The following is a 21,593-nucleotide window of genomic DNA, read 5'->3' as shown; positions in this document are numbered from 1 at the left end:
ACCAAGAAATTACAAAGCAAAACCAAAAGAATGAAAAAATGGAAGATAATGTGAAATATCTCATTGAAAAACAACTGACCTGGAAAATAGATCCAGGAGAGACAATTTCAAAGTTCTGGGACTACCTGAAAGCCATGATCAAAAAAATAGAATGGAGAAGAAAGTAGCAGGATGGGCAATGCTTAAACCTTATTCTTATTTGAATTGATTCAAAGAGGGAATATATATATATATATACATATATATATATGTATATATATATATACGGATATGCAGATATATACACTCAGTTGGGTATAGAAATATGGAGATAGAAGGAGAAGAGAATAAGAGAAAGGAGAAAGGAATGACTAAAAGCAGGATAGATTAAGGGAGGGAATGATCAGAAGGAAAACAAACTTTTGAGCAGGTACAGGATATAAGGAAAGAGAGAAAGATAAACAGAAAAAATGTGATGCAGGGAAATACACAATAACCATAACTATGAATATGAATGAGATGAGTTCACCTATAAAATGGAAGCAGACAGCAGATTGGATTGGAAACTTGAATCCAAAAATATGTTGTTTACAAGAGACACACTTGAAACAGAAAAATATACCCAGAGTTAACATAAGAGTCTGGAGCAGAATCTATTATATTTCACTGAAGTAAAAAAGGCAGGGGTACTAATCATGATCTCAGACAAAGCAAAAGTAAAAATAGACGTAATTCAAAGAAATAATCAGTAAAACTATATTTTGCTAAAAAAAAATACCATAGATAACAATGTATTGTCAAAAAATTTCATAGCAATTTTCTCTGATAAAGGCCTCATTTTTCAAATATGTAGGGAACTGAGTCCAATTTATAAAAATAAGAGCCATTCCCCAGTTGATAAGTGGTCAAACAATATGAACAAGCAATTTTCAGAAGAAGAAATCAAAGCTATCTATACTCATATAAAAATGCTCTAAATTACTATTGATTAGAGAAAGGCAAGTTAAAACAACTCTGAGTTACTACTTCACACCTATCAGAAATGAAAAATCCTGGAGGAAATTAGGAAAAATAGGCACATTAGTGACCTCTTGGTGTAGTTGTGAGTTGGCTCAACCATTCAAGACAATAACTTGGAACTATATCCAAAAGACTATACAACTGTACATAGCCTTTGACCCAGCAATACCACTACTAGGTCTATACCACAAAGAGATCAAAGAAAGGGGAAAGGATCTATATGTATTAAAAAATATTTATAGCAACTCTTTTCGTTTTGGCAAAGAATTGGAAATTGAGGGGTTGTTCATCAGTTTGGGAATGGTTAAACAAGTTATGGTATATGATTGTGATGGAGTACTATTGTGCTATAAGAAATAACAAGGGAGATGGTTTCAGAAAAACATGGGAAGAACTATGTGAACTGATGCAAAGGGAAGTGAATAGAACCAGGAGATCACTATACACAGTAACAGCAATGTTGTAATGATGATTAACTGTGAAAGACCTAGCTATTCTGATGAACACAATGATCCAAGACAATTCCAAAGGATTCATGATGAAAAAAAAAAAATGCTATCTGCCTCCAGAGAGAAAATTGATAAATACTCACTGCAAATTGAAGTCTTATTTTCTCACTTTATTTTTCTTGCTTTTTTGTGATATGGCTAATATGGAAATATGCTTTGCATGATTTCACACACATCATTGGTATCATGCTGCTTGCCTTCTTAGTGGGTAGGGGAGGGATGAGAAGGAGATAGTTTGAAACTCAAAAAAATTTTAAAGAATGTTAAAAATAAATAATAAATGAAAATATTTTTTTTTTAAAAATTCTGCCTAGAGGGACTAGAGTGGCACTGAAACATTTGGGCAAAAGTATTGGCATAGTCATGAACTGTGCTTTAGACATTTTGCCAGCTGTATAGATTGTAAAAAGGGAGATCCTTGAGGCAAAGAGACCAGCTAGGGAGCTTTTACTATTGTCTAGACAAGAGATGATAAGGGCACAAAACAGGGTGGTGGCCGTGTGATCAGAGACCATGTAAAGTGCATTTCATGGGGTTTTGTAGGACGAGATTAACAAGGTTTGGCAGCTGGTTAAATGGAAGAAGAGGAAGAGGAAGAAGAAGGATTAAGAAAGATGAAAATAAAAGATGAGGAAAAGGTAGAGAGAAAGAAGGACAAGAGCAAGAACAGCTACAAAAAGAACAAAAGAAAAACAAGAAGGAAGAGGAGGAGAAATATCTCTATGCAGGAGAGCTAAAAGAAAAAATAGTTTAAGAACAACTAAGAGATTTGGGTTTGATTGGCTTTTTGGGAGGAGTGGGGGTTGGTCTTTAGTCCAATTGTTGTTGAGTTATTTAAATTCTATCTGTTACTCTTTATTAGTTCTGTTTGCATGAAAAAAATACTTGAAATGCATTTTGGGTAGATAAAGGTGTACCATGTAATTATTTCCTTACTACATATTTATCACATGTTTTCTACAGAACAAATTCCAACAGAATTGGAATAAGCAATGGCTAAATTCATATCCTCCCTCAAATATTTACTAGATTTTTACCCTGGTCTAGCCACTTAATCTCTCTCATCCTCAGTTTCCTCATTTGTAAAATGAAGAAAATAATAGTATCTACATCTCAAGGTTATTGTGAAGACCAAATGAAATAATATATGGGATATATATATATATATATATATATATATATATATATATATATATATATACATAGCACTTTGCAAACATTTAAAAACTATGTAAATAAAGGCGATGATGATGATGATGTCACAGATGAAAACACAGAAATGTAGGAACTATATTTGATGCTGGTTTTTCCTTTCAGTGTCAAAAGATTAGTAGCAAGAAATATCACATTAAACCCAAATGTTAGACTTTAAATTTATTCCTATTGAATTTCATCTTATTAGACGTAGCTCATCATTAATTTATTGAGATCGTTTGGGATATGACTATCCTCCAATAGGAGCTATTTCTCCCACATCATATGCAAATTTGGTAAGTATGTCATCTTCAGTGTAATCCCTGCTTTATAAACATGTTGACCTCCACAGGGTCAAAGTTGAATTCTTGAGTTATACCACTAGAAACCCTCTAAACTGACATGGACCTATTATCACAATTCTTTGAGCCCAGTTAGCCAATCAGGTCTAAATCCCTCTGAATGTATTCTCAGCTAGTTCATATCACTTCAATTTGTCCACAAATATAGCAGTAGAGTCTATCTCAAATGCCTTACTAAAATTCAGGTAGACTGCATCTTTGTCATTCCATTGCCTTGTGACCTAAAAAAAAAAAAAGTAGGGGTGAAGGTAGCATCACCTGTTCCTGACACAATTATGTTGGCTATTAGCAATAGCTACTTGCCTTTTGGTATGCTTACAAACAATCCTTTTAATAATTAGTTCTGGAATTTGTCCAGGAATTGAAGCCAATCTCCTAGCTTATAAAAGTCACCCTCTTCCCCTTTTTGAAAACTGATATACTTGCCCTTCTCCAGTCCTATGGCATCTCTTCCATTCTCCACAGTCTTCCAAAGACCACCAACAGTGATTCTGCAAATATTTTTTTCTCTTTTTAAATATTTTACTGATCTTTTCTCTTTTGTCATCATGACTTGGATGTCACTTTCATCTTTACCCTCTTCCTTCACCCACAAATAGAACCCTGTCTTGTAACAAATAAATAAAAGAGTCAAGCAAAGCAAATCATCACATTGACTACATCCCTCTGTAATCAGTTCCACCAGTTCTTCCAAAACTCTAGGATGGAGGTGATCTATCCCTGGTGACCTGAATTCATTGAAGGCTGCTTGGCATTCTTTTTACTATCTCTCCATTTGTTTTAAAAACCTATTAACCATTTTCTATCTAGCCCTCCCAGTTCAAAGGTCATTCTCCTTGGCAGAAGAAACAGAGGTAAAATAAAGGTTAATCAGTTCTGTCTTTCCTGTTTTGTCCACAATCATTGTCTCATCCTTTCTAAATGGTGACCTTGATCCTCTTGCCCCCAACATTCTTAAAAAAGTCCCTTTTTGATCCTTGATGTTCATTGACAGCCCCCAGACAGTTATTAAAGACCTAGAGACATTTCCCAATCACAGACTGGCTCTCTTTCCTCTTTCTTTTCTTAAGCTTGGCCTCTCTTCAGAAATCACTATAACTATCTTCACTCTTGTCCTAGGTTCTCCCCGAGAAAATGGTACAGGTTTCCATCCTTTGCTTGCTAGTTTTGAAATGAGCACATAGCCCTTACTTGGATTTAGTTTTTTTGTTTGTTTTTATAGCTCAAGAAACTCTAGAAGCATTTGAAATTATAAACAAAAGGAAATTGCTCCAAAGTTATCTTTCTTAGAAATTTATGAATAGACAACCTTCTCTTCAAGTGTAAATGGAGCTGGGCCTTCATCTTTTTCACTTCCTCTCTTTCACTGACTCATTCCTGTTCTTCCTTCCAGAGTCTGCTGTCTCATTCTCATCTGGCTTCAATAGGAGTCCAGGTTGCCAGGCTCTGGATTGGTAAGGCTGCACATATCCTCAGTCCCCTTTACCATCTGTTTCCTAGGGATAAGAGAAGCAACATCACAACCTAGATAGAGAACTGTCCTGGAAACTAGGAGGACCTGAGTTCAAGTCTTGTCTCTGAAGTATACCAGCCATGTGACCTTTTCAGTGAGCTGGGCAATTTTCTAAGGCTATAAATTGTATAAGTGCTGACCTTAATTGGTAAAAGCAGTTTCTTCATCTGGAAGATGGGGAAAAACAATGGGAGAAAAATAGCCTCATTCTCTCTCCTATGTTGAAGATACTTCCCTTTTTGGGGGGCAACGAGAGACAACTGTGGCTAAGTGACTTGTCCATGGTCACACAGCTAGTAAATGACAATGGCCAAATTTGAACTCAGGTCCTCCTTACCCCAGGGCTGGGACTCTACCCACTGTGCCACCTAGCTGCCCTGATGTTTCCTTCTCTTAATCCCAGGGTTTCTCAGTTTTCTTGTCCTTTGCTTTCCTGATCAGCCTCAGCTCATTCTGAGATTGACCACTAGTCATACAGCTGTGCTGACTGTAATCTTATATTCATCCCATTACCTGACCTTCTTTTAAAAAAAAAAACATCTAAATTAGTTAGTGAGCTACCTGTGCCTTCCTTGGGTTACTCTTTGGTGGTTCATTCTTAAGATCTTCCACAACACCCTGGTTTCAGTTTATTGTTCAATCATTTCAGTTGTGTCTGACTCTTCATGACCCCATTTGGGGTTTTCTTGGCAAAGATACTGGAGAGGTTTGCCATTTCCTTCTCCAGTTCATTTTACAGATGAGGAAACTGAGGCAAACAAGCTGAAGTGACTTTCCCAGCTAGTAAGCATCTGAAGTCACATTTGAACTCAGGTCTTCCTGACTCCAAGCCTGGCACTGTATCCACTCTGCCACAAAGCTACCTACAGCACCCTGGAGGGGTGGTTTTTTCTGGAAGTACATTTCATATGGACAATTTTTAAATATCTTATACAAGTAAAAAATAATAATCACCTCAACCATAAGAATGGTCAATTAAGGCAACTTCCCACAATTAGCATAGTGCATTAACATATCTACTGAGTCAGCAAGTGTGCATATATATGTAAATACACACACATACATCCACACAGAGCTACACACACACACACACACACACACACACACACACTCAGCTATGTAGATATAACACTATATAGAAATAAATGTACAGAGCAGCTAACTGGCACAGTAGATAGAGCCTGGACTATCTGGACTCTGGGCCTGGACTCAAGAAGACCTGAGTCCAAATCTAGCTTCAGACATTTAACCAGCTGTGTGACCCTGGGCAAGTCACTTCACGTTGTTGCCTCAGTTTCCTCATCCATGTCATGAAAAGTCAGACATGACAGAAACAACTGTATGACAATATGCATGTATGCATGTATGTGTATCTATGCACGTATACACACATACATACAATATACACAAATTTTTGTATATATTATATATGTTGAGTATATGTGTATGTGTGTATATGCATGTGTATGCATATGTATGTATGTACATATTCCAGAGATCTGAAGGACAGAATATATGTTCCTAGGTCTTGGGTAAACTTTAGGGAAAGGACATCAGTAGCACAGAAAAGCAGGTTGCTTTGAATTTACAGGTTGAATTTATTATATACTTAGAAAAATGAGCCACATGTAACAGAGACCAACAGTTTGATTTAAGATCTCATTTTCTGCATATGTGCAGTAGATAGAAAAGTTAGAGATATATAATATTTCATATTTGTTAAGGTGAGAATATTTTTTAAAGGCAAAAAATAGAGATTGATAGCCTATGTGACCCAAGGGTTGATACCCAGATTTGCATGGAGGTAGAGACATAACACTGAGAGATCTTTCATCTTTAGACAGAACTAGTATTTCCTCTCCCACCCCAACGTCTCCCCCCAGCCCCTGAACAGAGCCAGAGCCCATGTTGATCTTGTTCTCTAGAAAATGGGGCTGAGTCCACCTACTGAGTGATATGGAGAGTGGCAGGTACAGGGATAATGTGCTATACCTCTCATAAGCTGAGATCTGTGGAGAGCCGTAGTAAGCATCATCTGTTGAGACACTTCCAGAAGCAATGTCTCTAGGGATCTCTACATAATATATGACTGTATATGACTGAAGTTATATAAATGTTTGGGGGAGAAGAGCTCATGGATGGGTGTTGGTATTTTCTAAGAAAGCTAATGTAAGTTTTATTTGTTTTCTCTGACCTATTTCTCTTTCTAAGAATTTTGTAAACTGGGTGCTTGCCGATCACTTACTGGATGGTTTCGTAGTGAAGTTACCAGATTTTCCGAGTGGGAGCAATAAAGGGAAACAGGTTTTAAAAATTTCCAAAATGTTTCCAGGCCCTTCATGACATTTGAAAGTCTCTAATAGAAAGATTACACCATTACACCAAGCATAATGATATCAATTGAGTTGAAAACTATACTGGATATGAGACCAAATTTGGGTATAGGACATAACATCCTAGAACTCCCTAGGAGACCTAGAAAAGGGTCTTATTACAAATGGTACCACATACTATGGCAGTGACAGATCTAGTCAACACACACTATGTTTTCATTGAAGTAAGAATTTGACATTTGGTGGGGAGAGGTGTCAGTCCAGGAAGGAAGGGTGAGGTCTAAAGTTTGGTAGTATCAATTAAAGTTCAGCTACTTCAGACCATAAAAAGCAGTCCACTGTGCTTTGCTTACTAGAATATTTAGTCCCATGGAACAATGATTGGCACACTATTGAGACAGTGTGCCAAACTGTTGGCTTGTAGCAAGTGTGGGATTTGAAGTACGAAGAAACTGAGAACATCAGTTCAAAGTCTTATTAAGGTTAAAACAAATAAATATGGTGGCCAATCCAGTCCTTGTTTGCTGACCTGGCCTCTACTAGACCAGAGATGAAGAATTTCTTGACTATAAACTGGGTCCACCACCGTTTCACCCCACCCTTGATAACTTTTCTAAAATTAAGGAATGATCTGCTTATTATTTCCCTCTAAGGCAATCATCACTGAGAAGCAACAAGGAAAGGGAGCCAAGGTCCAGAAATGAGGGTCAGAAATTTAGGAATAGAGAAATTCAAATCAGATTGAAGATCAGATAAGTGGCTAAGAAATCAGATGTTCAAAATGTCATTGACCTTATTCAAAAGTAAATTCAATTTGATTCTCTTACTTCAATGATCATATCATCACTCTTAAGCTCTAACTTTGGGAGCTAAATTCCCCACAGCCCTTCCCTATAGTCATCTTCTGCCCGTGCTATAGGTGTTGACCTCTTCTTTCCACTTTATATGCTTCCTTGTATCAGAAACCATTTATTTTTAACAGCAGAATGCCGGCTGATGTTCTTTCTCCCACCATTAAAAATCAATAGTTAATATTTTTAAATTATTCCGGTCTTTATACTATAGGTCCAGCATCATAAATCACACTTCCTTTAAGACTATGAAAGAGGGAAGAGACAAGTTGTAATTAGGATGGAGAATAGGTGGTCATGGCATCAAGAGAAAATTACCTGAAATTGGGAAGGAAATGGGTTGAAAGTACTGGACGTCTCTAGTATTGAAAAGAGTGATACATTAGGAGTCAGGTGACATCTGAAATCAAATCCCACCTCTGGGATTCTCAGCATAAAGATGTATGATAATGGCCAAGTCTTTTAACTTCTGTGAGACACAATTTCCTCATCTATTAAATGGAGGTAAAGTGTAGAGAGTTGTCTGGGACATTGAGAATGATGGTTTGCCCAGGGTCACACAGCCAGTTAGTATCAGAGTTAAACCTTTATTTAACTTCCTGCCTCTGAAGCTAGTTTTGTATACATTATGCTCCATTGTCTTTACCTTATAACTAATAATAATGTTATCACCATCATTTGACTTAAAATATTTATATTTCTTTTTCTTAAAAAATGCTGAATTAATTAAGTTGATTTTTCCTTGTGTGTGAGACCCACATGATTTCTTTTTCTCTAAGTCAGTGACCTTTGAGAGAAAAATAAGTTTCCCATTTCTAGGTAGCATTGTTACTCTAGAGTACAACCATTCAATTTTACATTTCAATATGTCAAGGTTATGTAACTTCATTCATCATTGGCCTTCCCTCCACAACAGCAGATTACAAATACTCCGAGTGAAATACATTTAAGGGGACCATCCTCAAAAGATGTGGCCAAAAATTCATCACCATAGTGATAAGGTTCTGCAAACTTAGCTAGGCTTGTTCTCAAATGCCAACCATGTAAACAATAGCTGGACCAAACTCAAAACCTTCCCAGCATGGTAGAACCTGCCAGAGCTTCCATTCTACTGACATGACCTTCTAGAAACCAAGAGTAACTCCTCCACCAGGGTGAGACATCAGAGTGGGGCTTTAGAGAAACAATTCTTACTTAAGGTGGGAAAAGTGCCTGACATGTAGTGGTGAGTCAAGAGGCCGATTCAAATACAAAATTTAGATAATTTGAATAGTTAGTCCAGTCAACAATTTAGAATTATAAAACCAAATTTTGGGCAAGATTAGATTAACACAAGAAGTCCTTGACAAATCCAAATTATATCCTTTACATATGAAAAGTTACCTGGGAACTCTGTAGCCATTGGAATTGCCCTCCTTGCTGTCACTTAAGATTTTCCCCTTCTTCTCAAGTAAACAAACATTTATTAAGCACCTAAATGTGTCAGGCATTATGCTGAGTGTTAGATAGGCAAAGAAGAACAAAAAGTATCATCTGCCTGCCCATCCTCCCCACGCTAGATGCTGCCTAAAACTGCCTTCCTCCCACTGGGTCTTGTTTGTCAGGTTGACCCTGCAGCACTCCAAGATGGTACTTTCTGTTGGCAGGCTTCTTCTCTATTCCTTATACACAATACTCCCTATCCTATCTCTATGCCTTTGAAATGGCATCCCACACATCTAGGATATACTTTCAAATCACAGAGAATGCCACATTTCTTTCATGATATGGCCAACCCCCACCTCCTATTTCCTCTAAATGCTTGTGCCTCTACTCCCAAACTACCTTGTATTTAATAACTTTGTGTTTATTTGTATTTATTCAGAATATGCTTCTTTACATACTTCTTTTTCCTGCTAGAATATCATGTCCCTGTGAGTAGGGGTTGTTTCATTTGTGTCCCTAACAGCTGGCATAGGTCCTGGAACATAGATGTTTAATCACTGCTTGTTGATTGACTGGTCAGGGGAAAGAAGAGTCAACAGCAAGTTTACACCTCACTCAAATATCCACCACTGCCACTGACTCACCCAGACTCAGTAACAGTCTTAGTCACATTCCTAATCCTTGTTCTCAGCCTTCTCTCCTGTCCTCATCCCCCATTATGGGATTCAATCTACTCTTCATCCCAGAGTTTTTACCTTTGCCCCTGTATGTAGTTCCTGTGACAGAATGGTGAGCATTGTTTCAGCTGACTTCCTGGGAAGGACAGGCAAGTGGTCCTTGTGGGCCAAAGCCATCAGCACTTAAATCCAGCTTTAATTTTCCAAAAGGGTCAAAAATGGGATGGGGGGAGAGAAATAAAAAGAAAGAAGGAGGAGGAGGAGGAGGAGGAGGAGGAGGAGAAGGAGAAGGAGAAGAAGAAGGAGAAGGAGAAGGAAAAGAAGGAGGAGGAGGAGAAAGAGGAGGAGAAGGAGGAGGAGGAGGAGGAGGAGGAAGAGGAGGAGGAGAAGGAGAAGGAAAAGGAGGAGAAGGAAAAGAAGAGAATTACCTCTTTGCTGCATAACTAAAAGAACAGATAGTTTATGAATAAACAAGAGATTTGGATTTTTGGTCTTCAGTCCAGTAAATTAATTCCCTTTGTATAAAACAGTGAAAGAGGAGGAGAAGGAGGAGAAGGAGGAGGAGGAGGAGGAGAGGAGAAGAGACAGTAAGAGAAAAAAGAAGAGGAAGAGAGAGTGAGAGAGGTGGAACCAGAGGAATACATCTTATTCCTTGTTTCCCTTTTTGTGGCTAGAAAAAGGGTATAGTGAATATGTGTGTTATCTAGAGAAGGACAAAAGTAACAGGTGGCAGCCATGGAAAGGGAAGCATGCCCAAAGAAGAAGGGAGAGTGGGTGACTGTGCAGACAGCTGGAACTAAGGAATGTCCCCGTGGGTTTACACTGTCAAAAGGCTGAGATTCCCCATGGCTTCTTTCCCTTCCCCACCTGGAGCCTCTTGTTCCCACTTCGACCTCCTCAGGGGTACTTGCTCTCTAAATACCACCAGGGACTTGAGATGGGGAATTCCTACTCCTCCTGATCTACAGAAGGTAGGGAGGGAGGGCAAGGCAAATCTCCAGCACTTCAAAGGGGAAAGATGTGATTCTAGTATCCCAAGTCAAAACCCTGACATGGATAGGTCCATCACTACACGTGGTAGTTAATACAATTCTATATTTCAGATAAATTTTGAGTACAACTAGCTTTTTGAGCAGAATTAGCTCAAGAGCCTAACTGCCATGAGAACATTGTTTCTACGGGGAAAGAACCAAACAACCAAATTTATCAATAAACCTTACACAAATTATCCATTTTCTAAATTTGTGCATGCCTACAGCGATGATACCATCTGCAACTGGTACCTGGATTTCTTCAGAGTTTTTATTGTCAAAATTAAGCAGAGTTAACAAATGCCTAGTTGAGGCTATTCACTGTCTGCTGTTAACTTTTACTCATCTCAAACAGTCTAAAGTTCATCAGGAGGTTCTTGAATTGAGCTAGATTGCTTAATTACCTGGAATATGAACCTTGCATACCTGGAAATTCAAACCCACAATACAAAAACAGTTTATACTAGTGCTTTGTGGCAGCAGGAGAGGCAACGCCTTTTCTAGCATCGGTAGGAAGGGCAAGAGATATCTAAGCAAAAAAAGGAAAATAAGGGAAGCAGGCAATGACTGGTTCCTCGTGTGGCATCATTATTTTTGTTTGAAGCGACATGAATTCCCAAATATTTGCAAATCCACATCTAAATACAAGGGCCAAAATACATTCCATCTCCAGACAGAAACAATTTTCCCATTATCCATCCTCCCATTTCCCTCCTCTCTTTGCCATCAATGTGCCCCACCATGGACTGACAGTATAGGGTGTTTCTGAACACTTTTACAGATAAAAAACACTTGGTTTCAAATATATTCATTTGGAAATCTATTTTCTCCCAATGAACTACAATCTTATCCAATTCAATATGTTAACAAACATTCATTTCACATATGGAGTTTAAAAAAGGAGAGACAGCCTTCAAACCTACACAGAGCAGTTGTATTCATACGGAACGGAAAAAATAAATAGCAAACTATACATAGGAAGAGTCTAATTGGGAATGCATTCTGTGCAACTTCTCATGTAGTAGAAACACTAGCCAACACTGGGCATCTAAAAAACAGCTCCTGAGAAGACATTTCTTTTGTGCCATTCATAAATATTTGCTCCATTAGAGTCTTACTCAAAAATTCCTTAAATGTGAACAGAAACTTTAATGTGTTGACTAAAAGGCCCACTATCTTTTTCCGACAGTGCACAGACAATTGGACATCTAGGATGTTTCCTACTTAGATTCCACATAAATTGTGCCTGCATTTTTCTTCAGGACTAGAAAGCTCTCCCTCCTCACTTTCACTTCTCAGAATGCTGAGTTACCCTGAAAACTCAGTTTAAGAATCACCTTTTCTATGAGACCTTTCTTGTTTCCCCCAGCTAATGTTGTTTTTTTAAGTATATATGTATATACATACATATATTTATAACTGTATTTCTACATCATTAGCTTTCTTTGTAATATTAAGTACTCTATGCATTTAAAATCATAATAATGAAAAGATGTGGCTTCACCAGAATGCCAAAGGAGTCCTGACCCAAAAAGTGCTCCTGTGCTAATGAGCTCTGCCAGTTGCCTTCTGTGTATTTTTAATATATGTGTATATGAATAGCAAGAAGATCAAATTAGTCAATACTTAAAGAAATTAATTCAAGCTCTTCACTGGAAGGTCAAATACTGAAGCTAAACCTTAAATATTTTAAATAAGAAGTAGGGGAGCATTGGAAAAGACCCTGATTCTGAGGGAGATGGAAGGCAAAAGGAAAAAGTGATAAAAGAGGGAGAGCTAGATAGTGTCAGGGAAACAACAAGCATGAACTTGGACAGACTTCAAGAGACAGTGGAGGACAGAAAAGCCAGGCATGCTATGATCTATGGCAGCAAGAAGAATCAGACATGATGGAAAGACTGAACAGCGAAAATATAGTACGTATTGTTTCCTCCTCCCTTTCCTATAGAATATAAACTCCTTGAGGGCAGGGACTGTTTAATTTTTTTTATAACAGCACAGAGCTTGGAATTTAATATTTAATTAACTAATTTAATTAATTAATTAATTTGATTAACTGATGCTCATGCACTCATTTAAAGGAAATTGACCCAAAGTAAGCTGTCGAAACTTCATTGCTGTGAACTGGAGGTAGGTTTTTGAATGAGAATTTCAGGATATTTTGTGTCTTTTGTAATCTCTGAGAGAATAGAGTGTTCATTCTTTTCTGCTGCCCGTGAAGTAGAGTACCGGGCATAGGAAGGCCCTTTTGATTCTTCCTTCCCAGTCTGAAAGGGTCCTCAGAACAAAGTAGGAGTATCGATATTAGAAGGAAGAAAATCCCATTTGTTAAGCAACTAATATGTCAGGCACTGTGCTAAGTACTTTACAAATATCATCTCATTTGTTCCTCGTAACAGCCCTGCAAAGTAGGTTCTACTTATTATTACCCCCAATTTATAGTTGGGCAAACTGAGATAGACAATTGTGTCCAGGGGCACACAGCTAGTAAGTGTCTGAGACAAAACTTGAACTCAGATCATCCTCATTCTAACCCAGTACTCTATACACTGTGCCACCTAGCTGCCTCTAGCTGCTGGTTAGAGACAGCTGGTTAATCTCCAATATTCCTAGACCTTTGTTTTTTCAGAGCTACCAGCTTGGGGCTGTGCAGAAGAGTTTACCAGAACAAAGCTGTTCCTCCCTTCTTGGGGGGAAAGAGGGGAATGAGGGGCTAACTTTGTTTCCCAAGACCTCTCCCAGCAAAATTACAACATAGGCAAAATATATCTTCCATACTCGCACCTTTGCTTCCTTTTTGGCCAGTTTTTATCCATTCAGAAACCTTCCCTCACATTCCAGGCATTCCAGAGTTTTCATCTGCCCAAAAAAGTCCTCAATCATTGAGACTACATGATAGAGCAATTACCTTACCCAAGAGTATTTACAGTCCAAATGAAGCTACCTGAAAAGTGCACATGTAGCACAAAGGAAGGAATAACAATTATTCACATAGGTCTCTGAGGTTTACAAAGACTTGCCTCATAGGATCACAGTTGTGGAGCTAGAAGGGAATTTAAAAGTCATCTAATCAAACCCCCTCATTTTACGGATCAGGCAGGTGGGGCCCAGAGAATTAGGTGACTTGCCCAAAGTCACAAAAGGCGTAACAGAGCCAATAATTGAATTCAGGTCAACCCAATCTCCACTAAGCCACACTGTCCCACAATAACCCTGTGCCGCACATTGTACAATATTCTTATCTTAGTCTTCTAGAAAGGAATACTGTGGGTCAGAGAGATTCAATAACTTTCTAGTCCCATGGCTGGTAAGAATTAACTCAGGTCTCCTCACCCAAAGTCTGACACTCTCACCACTTCACATTGCCTTTTTTTCCAGCTATTGGTAGCATTCAAGCATTGGGGCTGGGGCATGGCTGCAGGTAACTCTCCTAGTGGCCTTGCAGGATCACAGAATCACAGATCTAGAGATGGAAAAGACCTTGGGTGTCATCTAGTCTAATTCTTCATTATACAGATGATGAAACTGAGGCTCAGAAAGGTTGTTTGACTTCCCTGAGTTTTCACAGGGTCATGGTTCAAACTCCAAGCCTGGGACTCCAAATCTAGGGCTCCTTCTTCTGTACTACACAACATTCCAAACTTCCTGGGCAACCATCAACTGTACCCAAGAGTAGATATTATTCTCTCCCCATCAATTCATGATGACTCATCTGTGTGACCCATAGTCCAAAAATGAATGAAAAAAATATTTATTAAGTACTATGTGCGGAGCACCATGCTAAGTGCCAGAAGTGATGCAAATACAAAAGTGAGGCAATTCCTACCCTCAGGGAGTTTACTTTCCAATAAGGGGAAAGGTAACTATATTTAGAAAGGGAAAGGGCATGGTTTAAAGCTGGTTAAGAACTGGCATGGTGGCCTGCCTCTGGGGAAGATGAGATGAAAGTTCATCTCTCAGAGCCCAGGGACCCAGGGACAGGAGTCCAAATTCCAGTAGGAAGGAGAGGAGGGCAGGTTGCAAGGTGTGGAGGTGAGAAGGGGAGTAATTTCCTATTTCCATACCAAATGTTGTCACAAACTCTGCATTCTAAAAGTGAAAAATAAATTCTCCCATATTTGAAATTCGATATCTTGACAATGTATTGAATTCATTAACCTCTCAACTATGCTGCAAGTCCATGTTCACAGGCATAACAAGGATCAAGTTAACAATTTCATCATTCTTTTCGATTGACAAAAGTTTTTATTCAGTTGCTATAAGTTCAAGGAGAAGGGGGTGGGAAGGGCTGCCAAAGCAAGAAGGAGATAAAGAATGTGTTCTTTTGGAGAGTGTTTCTTAGTGCTAGATAGATTCCCATGTTTGACTGAAGCCTTTAAAAGATTCAGAAAAGCTGCCCTCCTCCCAAAAGATAGTTATGATTTTTTTTAATTATCCACTTCCATCAAGACAATTAGCACATTTTAGCAAAATAGCTACTTATTAAGCATTTATTAAGTGTCCACTGTAAACACAGCACAAGAAGGGTACTATGGGGAAACACAAGGAACATCCTGTTATGGTCCTTGCCTCTTTCAGTATGTTAGACACTTTTCTAAGAGTTGAGGGTAAGAGGTCATCAGGATCAGGTATATTCCCTTATCTGTACTTTTATGTGACAGATAATATCTTCAAAAAAACTATTATTGATTCTTTTTGGTTTTATATCATCGTTATTTCTACCCATTATTGACCACTCCTTTGTGGCAAAAAGAAAAGTTAAGCAAAAATAATCAACACATTGACCATGTCCAACAGTACGTGTAATATTCTGATCCTGTAATATATGTCATTCAATGTTTTCCAGGACCAGAATTTGTTTTTACAACTCAATCTCCTTTTAGCGTTCTTCTCACTTATATTACTAGTCATTGTATATATTGTTCTTCTGGTCCTGTTCACATCACAAATCTGTTTATGCCAGTCTTTCCATATTTCTCTAAATTCCGCATATTCATTTCCTACGTGATGGTATGGTCTTCTTCAGCAACGAAGGACGAACACACACACAATGGACGATAATGGTCTGTTACTAACTGTGGCCCAGTATGTTTATTCATTCTGCGGTCAGGGGGCGTCCACTTTACCTCCAGTTGCTATTTTTTCAATACTCTTAGGTGCCCCACCCAAATCTAAACCAATTCTGCAAATTCAGAAATTGCTGGCATGGGAGACCCTGGTCATGTGCATGTCGCCAGTAATTTACATCGGTAGTATTCATATGCTATTCCTGAGTTTTGCATGTTTTACTTCTTCTTATATGATTTGTGGAATTTTCAGAAGCCTCTTCAAAGAAACTATGTTTTCTTATGTAGCAATTTCTAATTTAAAAATGCACATCTCATATAACAGCCTAAAACATTTCCAGCCCCCTGCATTCTGCACACTCAGAATGGGTTCTTTTAATGTACCCTAGGAATTCAGGAGGTTTTTTTTTTAATTTCACAGTGGTAACCCAGGCAAGGGACAGTTAGAAAGGTGAAATTGTCAGAAAAGGAGAAATCAACAAAAGAAAAGAAGAGATTCATTGAATTCAGTAAGAAATACTGAACAAGATGGCTCTTTCTAATCCTTTGACTCCATCTTAACATACAACTTTGAGGGATGGAACAAGATACAAAACAAAAACTACCATTTTTCCATATCTCTCTCTTTTTAAAAAAACTCTCAATAAATCTTATTTATATGAGTAAATAATGAACTAGAAGGTATTGGTCTAGGAAGCTAATGTAAAATAGATTGAGTCTCCAAACATATATATCTACATCTATAGATAGACGGAGAGACAGAGACAGACAGCAGATAGATAGACAGACAGACGAGAGAGAGAGAGAAAGACAGAGAGAGAGAGAGAGAGAGAGAGAGAGAGAGAGAGAGAGAGAGAGAGAGAGAGAGAGATCGATCAGTAACTCTGGGATTAAGAAATAGTTGATAAAAAGGAGCATACTGTGATAGCATTTTAGTTAGAAAATGAGTGGTTACCGAAAAACATCCCCAGGTCCAATGAGGGAAATAAGATAAAGTGGGTATTTTACTTAACTTCTTCTTAATTTCCACAAGGTTTTAAGCAACTCATTCTCAAGACTTTAGGTTCCTCATCTATAAAAGTAAGGGTTCAGACTAGGATAATCTCTAAAATTCCCCTCAGCTCTAAACTGGGATTCTGTGGTCCCTAGGCAATTTAGAGTGCCCCCTAGTGACACTACCAGAAAAGTCTCCAAAGGAGATGAACCAAGTGAATACATACCACTAAGTGGGGTTAGGAGGGGGGCACCCAGCACAACGTAAAGCTCTAACCCTCATAACACAGGTTTCAAATTGGGATTTTCTTCCTGTAACATATGAGTTATAATTGTGAAGTTATAGTGATATTGCTTTAGTTTAAAACTGTAGGACACTTTCCAACAAAAAGAATAATTTTCTTTCTCAATCCCAAGTTAAGTGTCAAATGCAATAACAAAGAAATCTGAAGTAACACATTGACATCAGGAGATTAAAACTGACCAGGGCTTTGGTAAATTCTGTGTAATTCATTTTTAGGGATCTGTTATGTATTCATTATGTAAAATGAATCTTCTTCACCTGAAATACTAACAGGGCAGGAGAACACATTAGCAATTTTAGTCAGAGTTTGATTTAAAAGGAAAAAAAGAGTCTGATATGAACACCTCCCCGGCCTCTCTGCCGAAGAGGACCATGGTTTGAAAGGATTTCTGCTTTCAAGCTCAAACAATTAACAGAACCTGACCTGACAGATTCAATGACATCAGAAATCAATTAATTTTCAGTTACCAAACTTTGAATTGGGCTGTTTGTAGCCAGTGACTGGCAAGTTTGATAGTTCATGGTCAGGAAACCCTTAAAAGTAAGAGTTAATTTCACTAAGCAATAGGCTACGGGGGGCTCCCTCCCTTGGTAGTTTATCTGGGCACGAGTTTAATCACAGTAGCTAACAAAATAGATGGAGAAAATGTGACAGAATAAATGGGAAAAAAAGAGACAAATCCCAACAAACAAAAGCATTGAGTCCCTACAACACAAAGGGAAGGGGGCAGGAGTAGGATTTAGCAATTACAATTTATTTGATCAATATAGTTAATCCACATAATTCAAACCCAAACATGGATTTCTCAAATTGAATTACTCAGGCTAAAATTATTTATTTCCTCAGCCCAAATTACCTAGGTGATTACAAGCTTTCTCTAGAAAGATCCAGAGTTATGAAAATTAAAATGTGGAAGCAAATGAAACCACTTAATAGCTGATTGACTTTAAATAAAATTGTAGTCACGAGAATGAAAAGGTCTCTTTGTCACAGAGTTGGTTCTGAATCTTTTCTATAATAGCTGCAGGGAAGTTGTAAAGTTTTACTTCTTAGATTTTTGTCCTAGTTCTTCAAGCTGTATTCATTTCCCCCCGGACATCTCTGATGTCCTTGGACTTAGAGGTGGGTTACCTGAGACAACTGCCATCACGTCGATTGACCTTGTTATCCCAAGAGTAAGAGAGGGATTTGGGGGACACTGCCATCGCAGAAGCTCAGAGAAATCATTACTGTGGGAGTGGCTGAATTCAAAGAGGATTGAAGGTTTAGACTGAAAACAGCTTTCAGAGAGACTAATCTTATAAAGTATAACAAATGAATAAGGGCAAGGAGACTAGGTGTTCACCTGCCAGTCTGCTACGTGCAAGATGAACGAACGCCTGTCCCTACTCACACATGCACTGACTTTAAAAAAAAATCACATAAAAAACAACATCTTTGCTACAGAGACGTTTTTAACAAGTATTGCAGAAAGAGCACCAGCTACCAAAAAGACTTGCCAGGACCAGAAGGAGCCATCAATCGAAACAGTTTACATTTCAAAGTTTTTCCAAGAATAGTGAAAATGTCTCCCCTTCCTGATGGAAAACTGCAGAGCTGGATTAAAGAAGCTTTTTGACTGCCCTCACAGTCAAGGCTGGTCCTTTCCAGTGACCCTGTTACCCTTCCACAGGGGTCAGAGGGTACCAACAGACACGGATTCAGAATGTCTCTGGAGATCAGTGCTCCCAGGAGCTATCAGGCTGCCCAGGCCAAATAAAAATCAGTTTCTTTTATGATCTCTATTGTTTATTTCAGGAATCTCCTAGCTTTGGAGAAGTATTTGAAATTAACAGATCACTTTCTCTTCCATCCTGAGAATATTTAACGAACAATTATGCACATCTACTTTGCCACCTTGATTCTTTTTGGGGTAACTAGAGATCCTTTTCTGTCACCAATCACAACTTCATTTACATTCCAGAAAATGAGAACAAAGCTACCATCTAGTCAACAAGAATTATTTATCTGAAATTTCTAAGTTAAATTGAGAAGAAAAAAAAGTATTATCCTCTTTCCCCTGGCCCCCAAAAAAAGAGAAGACCACAAAATTATGAAAAGTCTGTCACAAAGTGTATCTCCTAACAACAGAGCTGTTTTCTTTTGTCTAGTTCAAATAACTGCTTAACTTTTCTGAGTCATTTTGAAATGTTTAATCGGTCAAAAAGCATTTATTCTGAACAAGGTGCTCTGGCTGTTAGGGATGCAAAGATGAAAGTAGAAAAGTCCCTCCCTTTAAGGAGTTTACATTCTGAAAAGGGGGCCAACATGTACAGATATAAGGATGTACAAAATAAATACAGATAATTGAGATGAGGGGGGAAGAGGCACTGGCAGCCTGGGTAATCAAGGAAGTCTTCATGTAGAAGGCGTATATGGAACAGAAGAAAAGAATATTGCTACCTGGATCTATCGGGTGGGAAGGGTCTCCTCTATTTTTCATTCCTTATAATAGAGACAGTTCAGGGGGAAGGGTTGGCCTGGAAAACCTTAGCTTTAGAGATCAAAACCAAAAGAATAAGATGTTTTTGAGTGATCACATAGTTAGAGCCCTTTGTCACTAACTTTCCTTTCTCATTCCTTTGTGCCCCTAACCATCCCTTTACTAGACTGGGTTATATCATCACTCCTCATTACCAACTACTACCCCCAGGCACTGGTGATGAAGGGATGCCCTTGAAAGCCCTGGGAGCCCAACGTTCTTAGTCAACAATCATCTTATTAGATTTTTTCTATGTGTTGATGGGAAAAATCTGTCCCTACTCTGTGTTTTTTTTTTTTTGTGGTTGTTGATGTTTTTTTCTTACTACACATTCAGAGTGTGTGGACAAGACTACAGTCATAATGCATACTTCATGTGGGTCTTAGATCTACTTATTGATATAAATTATGTTAGTATGATGTGCTCGGGGAAAAAAATGTTACCTGTTACCATGCCAACCTCATTTGTAAATACCACTGGTTCTCAATGAACTGCTCCCGACCCCCTGGTCTGAGGTTGTCACTATGTGATGTACATAATTCTCTCAACACTGATCCACTGCTTCTGCTCAGTGTTGGGGGTCAGGCCTGTAGTGTAAAGTCAAAGATAATTAGCAGCCCTATCAATAACCAGCTGCAGGATTGCAGCCTAAGTGACAGGCCAGAAAATCCAAGGAAAGAGGTAATAATAAAAAGGGAGGGGAGAGGGAGAAATGCCTGTGTATTCTGTGGTTCGAGCAGCTGCTATGGACCGTCAACATCACCAGGAGACCTCATTGCATTAGCATAAATTCAAATGACAAATGCGCAGAGCTATTCAGAGACTCATTAATTTGCAATGGGTGCAGTGCTCATGACATATTAGTGCAAAATTCAAATGTCTTTGTAGCAATGTGAATTTAGTTGTGAGACCAAAGTCGCTAAAATGAAAATGTGTGGGGTTTTTTTAGCAGTTTATTAAATTATGAACTGTGATGACTATATCTGTGCATCTTTTTAAGCAGATGAGGTCCAGCGTGCTCCAGTAGCAAATCGCATGGTTTGTGTTGGTATTTTCCTGTCAGACAATTTCCAAGCAGCAGAGAAGATACTAGACTGTCTGCTCGGTCCTACTGCATGCAGGCTGAGAGTTCCCCCTTCTGGACAGTTTTTTTTTTCCTATTCCCACTTTAATTTAGAAGAAAATCAGGCCATTTACTTTGTTTTATGTTCTTAGCCATGGGTTTTGAGTCAGAGATATTCCGTTTTCACCTAGAGCTAAAATAAAAGAATCTGGGATCATTCATTATAAATGAGGCTGACTGATGGCTTCCTATGAACCCCCAAATGAGGAAGGTCTTCCATAACTCTGGGTGAAGGATCTAAAAGACCCCAATTATAAGCACTTTGTTTTAAGTAATTGCTTTATTTATACATACCAAGAACAGACTCAAAAAATGATTGAATTTTTCCAACTCAGTACATAGCTTTCTTCCATGGAACTGTCATCAAGCCTAGTTACATACTGTAAGTATGTGGTACTTGGATTACTATTGGCACTCTATTGTTTCAAGAATAAAGAAAACCTAGGCATGCAGATCTGGCCCTCTTTGGAAGACAACAGAACACAGATCATTTACAATTTGGTTGTACACCTCTAACAACAGAGGCCAGGTGAAGCTCTTCTGATCATACCGGTGGCAAATATGTCCACACATTCCGAAGTATCTACTCATCTGTTTACCTTTTCAATGTAAACTGTCCACTGTCCAGCTATTCAGGATTATCACTGATGTTTTTTTAAATTCAGTGGGCTGTATATGTGCTGCAAATGAC

The 21,593-nt window shown here is 38.4% G+C and overlaps 1 long non-coding RNA gene across 2 annotated transcripts; it reads right to left on the bottom strand.

Annotated features, from left to right (window-relative positions):
• Positions 1–2,757: 2,757 nt before the first annotated feature.
• On the bottom strand, positions 2,758–20,046 carry LOC140501970 (uncharacterized). Of its 2 annotated transcripts, XR_011966464.1 has the most exons (3): positions 18,758–18,937; positions 4,374–4,560; positions 2,758–3,667 (listed from the first exon to the last, which is right to left on the bottom strand). It is a non-coding gene; the product is annotated as an uncharacterized lncRNA (long non-coding RNA). The 2 variants fall into 2 exon arrangements; XR_011966463.1 differs by lacking the exon at positions 2,758–3,667 and having other exon boundaries at positions 4,342–4,560; positions 18,758–20,046.
• Between the last annotated feature and the right edge of the window lie 1,547 nt (positions 20,047–21,593).

The sequence above is a fragment of the Notamacropus eugenii genome, chromosome 4 (genome assembly GCF_028372415.1).
Source record: "Notamacropus eugenii isolate mMacEug1 chromosome 4, mMacEug1.pri_v2, whole genome shotgun sequence".
In the NCBI taxonomy this organism is placed as follows: Eukaryota; Metazoa; Chordata; class Mammalia; order Diprotodontia; family Macropodidae; genus Notamacropus; species Notamacropus eugenii.
Note: the sequence above shows the minus strand (reverse complement) of the source record. Positions and strands in the feature narration are given on the sequence as shown.